Below are 7,451 nucleotides of genomic sequence, written 5' to 3' on the forward strand. Positions count from 1 at the left end.
TATTAAACCACAGAATAATCATTTAGGTCACAAAAGTGTAAAACATTGGTTCAAATTTGTTAAAAATGAGAATATAAAAGCAGTCTAATGTGTCATAGTCGCTCTTGTTTCTGCTTCAGTGTCCTATTTAGTCTTTTGTTTAGTCAGCAGTATGCTCTTCTGCTGTACTTCCTACAAGGGAAACCGGTCTGTATGTGTTCGTTTTCATGTTTGGCCATTCAGTATTTTATGACAGCATGAAATTCATAACTGTCATAAGACATGAGCTCAAAGCTGAGTACACAAAAAATGCATAAGTAAGTAAACCAGTTACACAGAGGAAACAGTTGACACAGCATTAAGAAACCAAACAAAAGTACTCAGGTCTTTTGAATGGGCATGTTGGGACACACCACAAAACAGTGCCAGGCTGTACTAGAAAAGCCTTTGTGGATATTTTCACGGTTGAGCAGTCACAGCTGACAAAGTGTACCAATGCGTTAATACATTTAACATTAAAGGAGTGATATTTTGCTTTTTTAAATGAAATTATGCATTTTCAAACATTTCCCTGTGGTCTACATAAACTATAAATGCTCTGCTTGGGTCTGAATTCTTCATTCATTCACCTCCACAGGTCCATCTTCAATTCTATTTCTGAGTAATGACACCAGAAAGGTGGTTTTGAGCTCTGGCCCTTTAAATGCAAATGAGCCACTACAAGCCCCGCCCCCTCCAGGTTGTTGACTGTGCTGCTCTGTCCCATTCAACCAACAACTTAACGTTTTAGATAATCGGCTCCAAGTTTGGACATATTTTCAGTTTTTACTACAACTGCTGCTGCTGACAAACAATTATTTTGTACTCGGAGAAATGTTTGTCGGAAGTCTTGACCTTATATGTGCAAATGTCGTGACGTAACTAGTTACAGACGTAACAAATTAAGAAGGAACTGAAACAGGTTGTAGAAATCCACTCGATTTTTGCCAAAATGAATATAAAGATAGCTTTAAATTCAAACTTTATGAACTATTAGGGTCCAAATACACAAATAAATGAACCAAAGACTAATAAATCAAAAGTGCCACAAGCATAAATATCCACTTGAGTCAGTCCCTAAAGGACCACGTTAAAGCCATGTACTAAAACAGCTTTTCTCTTTGGGTAACCTAACTCATCCATTCACAACAAGAGAATGGTGTATTGTGTGGTGAATACTGTATGTAGGCTAAAAGTTAACTCCTCTATAATTAGGTAGATAATGTGTCACGCACATTACTCATGAAGGCTGTCAGTGCTGAGCATAACTTAGCTACTTGAGTTATTATTAACCCATAAAGGCCCAAACAACCACAAAACCATCTACTGATCTAAACTGTTTAATACCTGTTGATCCACTAATTCTATCAATACATGTAAATAATTGGTGTAAAATACAGTTTGTCATCTTTCATGGTCATCAGATATGACCCATTTGGACATTCAGAGGCGCCGTAGTTACCGTGGAAACACTGTCATCTTCTACAATATTGATTCACCAGTAAAACCCATGGAGTTGGATCAATGACAGTGGGTGGAGACACTTGTTTATGATCTGTTACTGAAAAAGTCACTTTCTTTAATATATTAACCCTCAACTTTACTCTGACTTTTAATGAACATCTACATGATCAGTAAATTAAATATAGGGAAATATGTGATTTCCGCTGAAAAAACACTTGGTAAACACTAGGCAATTTGCAAAAAGAATGAATTAACTTATCACCATCGCCTGTAAATAGTGTACATATGGTGAGTTGTGGTTGGTGTTTTCAGTAAGTTAGCAGTAGTGTTACTTTGTTGAATTTTACCTCTTGCTCTTTCACATGTTCACCATCGTGTTTCAATATCGTTACTTCTCCGGAAATCCAAGATGGCTTCAAGTTTTTAAAATGGCAGTTAACAAAACCGGTGGATGATGTACCTCAACACATTTATACAGTCTTTGATCCGGGATGATTTATGCTGCTAATCCGGTTTTGTTTCCTAACGTTCCTCATCTCTCCATTTTTTTTCTTCAACCCTCCTGTCATTTGACCCTGAGGTCAGAGGTTATCATGGCCAGAGAAGTATATGAGGTAGCCACACAGGTAGAAGACAGTACAAGTGATTAGTGAATGTGTAAAGACAACTGGATAGATGTGTTTGCACTGACATGACAGCGGTGGTGTTCAATCCCTCAGCAAACTTTGACAAACTTGTGCTACATTCTGCACGCAGCCTTCAGACAGACAGTGAAGAAGAGTGTGCGTATTGTCTAGGAGTGTGTAGCAGGCTTTAGTGCAGCACAGTGACGCAAACTTTGCAAGGGTTTACAAAATAAGGCCATTCTCTAATACCCTAATCTGATCTATCAAACACACTGTGCACTTAGGCTTTCTCAAATATTCCATAATCACTGGTTTCAGTGGGAGGTTTTAGTGGCACAAACATTACGGTTGTGGTCTAACACCTGCAACTCTACTGAACTAGGTCAGATTGGCATGTGCTTGTACTTTGCATGAAGTGTGTATTGGTCTGTTCAATTCAATTCCATTCCATTTTCTTTGTAGAGCCCTGTAAGGTCACCTCACAGGGCTTTACAGAATTAGTTGGACATGAAAGCAAACAGTCAAATAAACAGTAGATGTAGAATGGATCAATGTCCTGGGCATCCTCCGTCCTTAGACCCTCCTTCTCAGCAAAGAAAAACTCCAAAAACCCAGTAGGACAAGAGAAACCACAGTGAAGGAGAGATCAACTCCCATGGACGAACAGGTTATAGATGCACCAGGACTGATGGACGTCCATTTGCGGATGGCTGTTGTTTTGTGCAATTCTAGTTAGCAATTCTATTTCAGAATTTCAGTTGCCTACATTTATGATAATAGGCTGTAGACTGGTTTATATGTAGGTTTCTCTGCAAAAATTCCTAAACTTGTTCGTAATTTCTATTATCTACACCAGCAACAGTTCGCAACACTAGCCACCTTTAGCTTAGAGGCGGAGTTGGCTAACATCAACAAATGAGCAGCTCCCAACACAACGGACTTTATATGAGCATGTGCAAATCTCACATATTGAATGTTTAAGCTATTAAGTACTGAACTTATTCAAGTATTGTGGCAGAACTAATACAAATTTACAAGATATTAATAATAGTAAAAGTTTACTTGTATTATAGTTAAGATGTTACACTACCATGACCTTCAAAAGATTCTGTCACTGAAAATTTTCACGAAATTGACTTGGCCTGTTAGCATCACTTCGAAGCATTTGCTAATGTTTAGTAGTAGTAGTAGTCAGGGTGTGATTTGTTTGGGGGATGGGAGGGATCAACCCCCTCTTGTTTTCACATCCCTACTTCTACTCAATGAATTTCATCCTTGGGGCGGGGGGGCAACCAACCAATTGAAATAACAGGCAGGTTGTGACTGAATTTGTACACCTATATCCTATATTACTGGCACTAACGTTCACCTGAACCCAACTGTCGGCAGTCTCAGAATTTGCGAATGTCCCCATGTGCTGGGGCGTTGTAAAGGGGGGGATAAACGTGACAATTTCATGGGGCCCAGCATTTGTGGGGGGGGGGCAAAGAGCAGTGGAGGAGGTCCAGTGGAAACAGGGTAGAAGTTGTGAAAGTTTCATGAAAGATCTGCTGAATAAGAGAGGAATAGAACCAAGAGCTGGGCGTTGAAAGTATGTAAAGTTTCACTTGCATTTCACGTCAGCGTTAGTTACGTTAGTTATGGACTGCACCCCCAAGTATATAACTGCTGCCACCCCCCACACCAACCCCCCTCTGCTTTTTTGACACATCGCACCCTGGTAGTAGTAGTAGTAGTAGTAGGTACTGCAGTATGTAGTCTGCCATCTGGCCCACTACTTACTCTATATATAATCATAATGCTAATGCTAACGCTAATGCTAAACTTTATTTTAAGTAGGAATAAAAATATAACAGTGAACAAAAGGCAAAAAGAAATTACAAATTTAAACAGATCACCCCAGAACATTGAAGGCGATATTACAAACACATGGATATCTGGATGTATGAACATTTATCAAGAGGCTGTAATTTCTGGCTGGTGTTTAAAAGAACAGAGTTGTCATTATGGTCTGTGGTTTTTCATGCATGTTCATATCGTAGTGATGATCATAATGCAATTCATTCTTTTACTTTACTTAAAATTCAGACAATAAAGCAGTGAGAGGTTGTAGAAAACTAGGCTGACCTATAAAAATGTGCTCTTTGGGATTTGTTGAACTATACTACAGACTAAACTAACATGACTGTGCATGCTTTTCTTTCTGTCTATGGCACTTTCTTATCTTTCTTGTCTTTCTTGTCTGGCCTCGGGGCAGTAGGACTACAACTGGGCCATCCAACTGACTGGCGTCATATACACGGAGTTAATTGGACAGCTGTTGTCAGGCAGTTTTTGGTTGTTGTTGTCGGAGTTTTGTTTTTGATAGATTTTTTGATCCTTGTTTTGGTGTTGTCCAGAAGGAAAATGGGTGAGAGGTTAGCTGTTTCCCCTTAACTCTGACATCATTTTTGTTTTTCATGGGGACGGATTTGTTTCCCTCGACTCCTGTGTTAAGACATGTTATGCGTCTGGCCTTGCTTAATATCCTCAAATAGTAAGTGGGATGATCGTACTTTTTTAGCTCCAAATCCAAATGTAAACAGATTCCACGACAGCCAGACCAGCAGCTACTGGTTTGTAAGCTGGTGTTGTTGTTACATTCTGCTGGATAGAGGTTTTCCAAGGTGTTCCATTACAAAAACATTATGGGGGGGGGGGGGGGGGGGGGGGGGGTTTGGGGGGGGGGCGGTCTCCCTGGAGTCTGTCTCTTCCTACAGATGGCAAAGTGCAAGGTCATAACTCTGTCATGTTTTCCTGCAGGCTTGTGGTTAACTCAGCAAGTTCAACACACAGACGCAGGCTGCATAACCCACAGATTTTGTGTACTCAGCTTACAGACAGCTGAGGAGCCCTAGAGCCCCCCCCACTTCAGAGAAACGCTCAGAGGAATGTATCCTCAGGTGTTTACTCGCATGGCTGCACCCTGCCAATCATCTATCAAGTGCAGGTGTGGACACATGTACTATTGCTGTAACAAAGCGAAAGATCTTCGAGTTCCTAAAACAACTTTGTTTACTTGTGAGACAGGAGTTGGGTTAAGAGGTTTAAGTCGTCTTTGCTTAAGACTCTGTAAGGTTCAGCCTGTGGTACTGTAGGTCACAGTGTATTTTTGTAATAATAAATATAACACCATAAAACCACAAGATGGTGGGCTTATGTATTTCTGTTTGCACTATTTGACTTTTATTTGTTTCATCTTCTAGTTGTGTTTTTAGATGTTATTTATCCTATTACTGTGTATCTGTTTTATCAGTTTTAATCTGTCATATCTTGTATATCTATATATTTTTACTAGTTTTGTCATAGCTTATATTTTTATCTCTATCTGCGTACAGCACTTTGAAAACACTTTGCATTGTTGTAAATGGGCTATAGGAATACATTTGAACTTGATTTCCTGATGTAGGAATTTGTATGAGTATACGCCTTGTTGATTTCAACCTAAATGGATAGGACGATAATACATACACTGAACAAAAATATAAACGCACCACTTTTGTTTTTGCTCCCATTTTTCATGAGCTGAACTCAAAGATCTAAAACTTTTTCTGTGTACACACAAGGTTTATTTCTCTCAAATATTGTTCACAAATCTGTCTAAATTTGTGTTAGTGAACACTTCTTCTTTGCTGAGATAATCCATCCACCTCACAGGTGTGGCAGATCAAGATGCTGATTAGACAGCAGGATTATTGCACAGGTGTGCCTTAGGCTGGCCACAATAAAAGGCCACTTCAAAATGTGCAGTTTTATCACACAGCACAATACCACAGATGTCACAAGTTTTGAGGGAATATACAATGGTCATGCTGACTTCAGGAATCTCCACCAGAGCTTTTGCCTGTGAATTGAATGTTCATTTCTCTACCATAAGCCATCTCCAAAGCTGTTTCAGAGAATTCATGAAGAAGACTGTGCGAGGAAAATGGTGGTCACACCAAATACTGACTGGTTTTCTGACCCCCCGGACCACCCAATACAGTAAAACTGCACATTTTAGAGTGGCCTTTTATTGTGGCCAGCCTAAGTCACACCTGTGCAATAATCCTGCTGTCTAATCAGCATCTTGATATGCCACAGCTGTGAGGTGGATGGATTATCTCAGCAAAGGACAAAGGAGAAGTGCTCACTAACACAGATTTAGACAAATTTATGAACAATATTTGAGAGAAATAGGCCTTTTGTGTACATAGAAAAAGTTTTAGATCTTTGAGTTCAGCTCATGAAAAATGAGAGCAAAAACAAAAGTGGTGCGTTTATATTTTTGTTCAGTGTAGAAAAGATGATCATGTAGCTTTTGATGGATATCAAGCAAAACAAATTTAACAAGATGAAAGTGACATAATTGACATGAAAATAAGATACATGATTACATGAATAATACATGCTTTTCTTGAGAGTCTATTATGGTTGAATAATTGTTATTCTGTGTGTGGGTGGATGGATGGATGGATGGACAAAAATGACAAATATAATATATATAACAGAAAAACTCAAGACAAAAACTAGGTAAAAGGCATAAAGTGAAGGCTAATGTTTCAGTCTATAGTTTATGATTGTATTTGAAGTTGGAATAGTTTAATGTTCTTCACATTATATTAATATTCAATATATTTAGATAAATATTTTAGGCACTCTAACAAATTTTTACATTTTTTATCTTTTTATTTTTTTTCTATTGTATTTTGATACATATTGTCTTGTGCTGCTGTACATTTGAATTTGCCCCTTGGGGATCAACAAAGTATATCTTATCTTATCTTATCTTATCTTATCTTATCTTATCTTATCTTATCTTATCTTATCTTATCGTACCTTACCTCACCTCACCTCATCTCATCTCATCTCACCTTATCTCATCTTATCTTATCTTATCTTATCTTATCTTATCTTATCTTATCTTATCTTATCTTATCTTATCTTATCTTATCTTATCTTATCTTATCTTATCTTATCTTATCTTATCTTATCTTATCTTATCTTATCTTATCTTATCTTATGCATGTGAATTTCAGTTCCCGTTGCCCGCTAACAGCTGGTCGGACTCTCCTTCATAGGCTAACTGACAACTCTTACACTTCGACATAATTTCGGAGCCTGGACTTCACTTTTTCTGCAGTAACGATGTTGAACCCATACTTCTTCTTCTACCAGTGTCGGACTATCACAGACCTGTACTTCTCCTGGTGTACACAACGTACATACATTTGCTACCTCTACTCATTTCCTGTTTTTTGGTGAAGAGTTTTTATGGGGGGAGGACCTCGCCCACCCCCCCTCACCACAATAGCTGTGTCTGTT

The 7,451-nt window shown here is 38.6% G+C and overlaps 1 protein-coding gene across 2 annotated transcripts in view; it reads left to right on the forward strand.

The window, feature by feature from the left end:
• slc7a8a (solute carrier family 7 member 8a) overlaps positions 1–7,451 on the forward strand; it is a 41,000-nt gene that overhangs the window by 18,563 nt on the left and 14,986 nt on the right. The window lies entirely within an intron of this gene.

This window comes from Sphaeramia orbicularis, chromosome 18 (assembly GCF_902148855.1).
Source record: "Sphaeramia orbicularis chromosome 18, fSphaOr1.1, whole genome shotgun sequence".
NCBI classification, from domain to species: Eukaryota; Metazoa; Chordata; class Actinopteri; order Kurtiformes; family Apogonidae; genus Sphaeramia; species Sphaeramia orbicularis.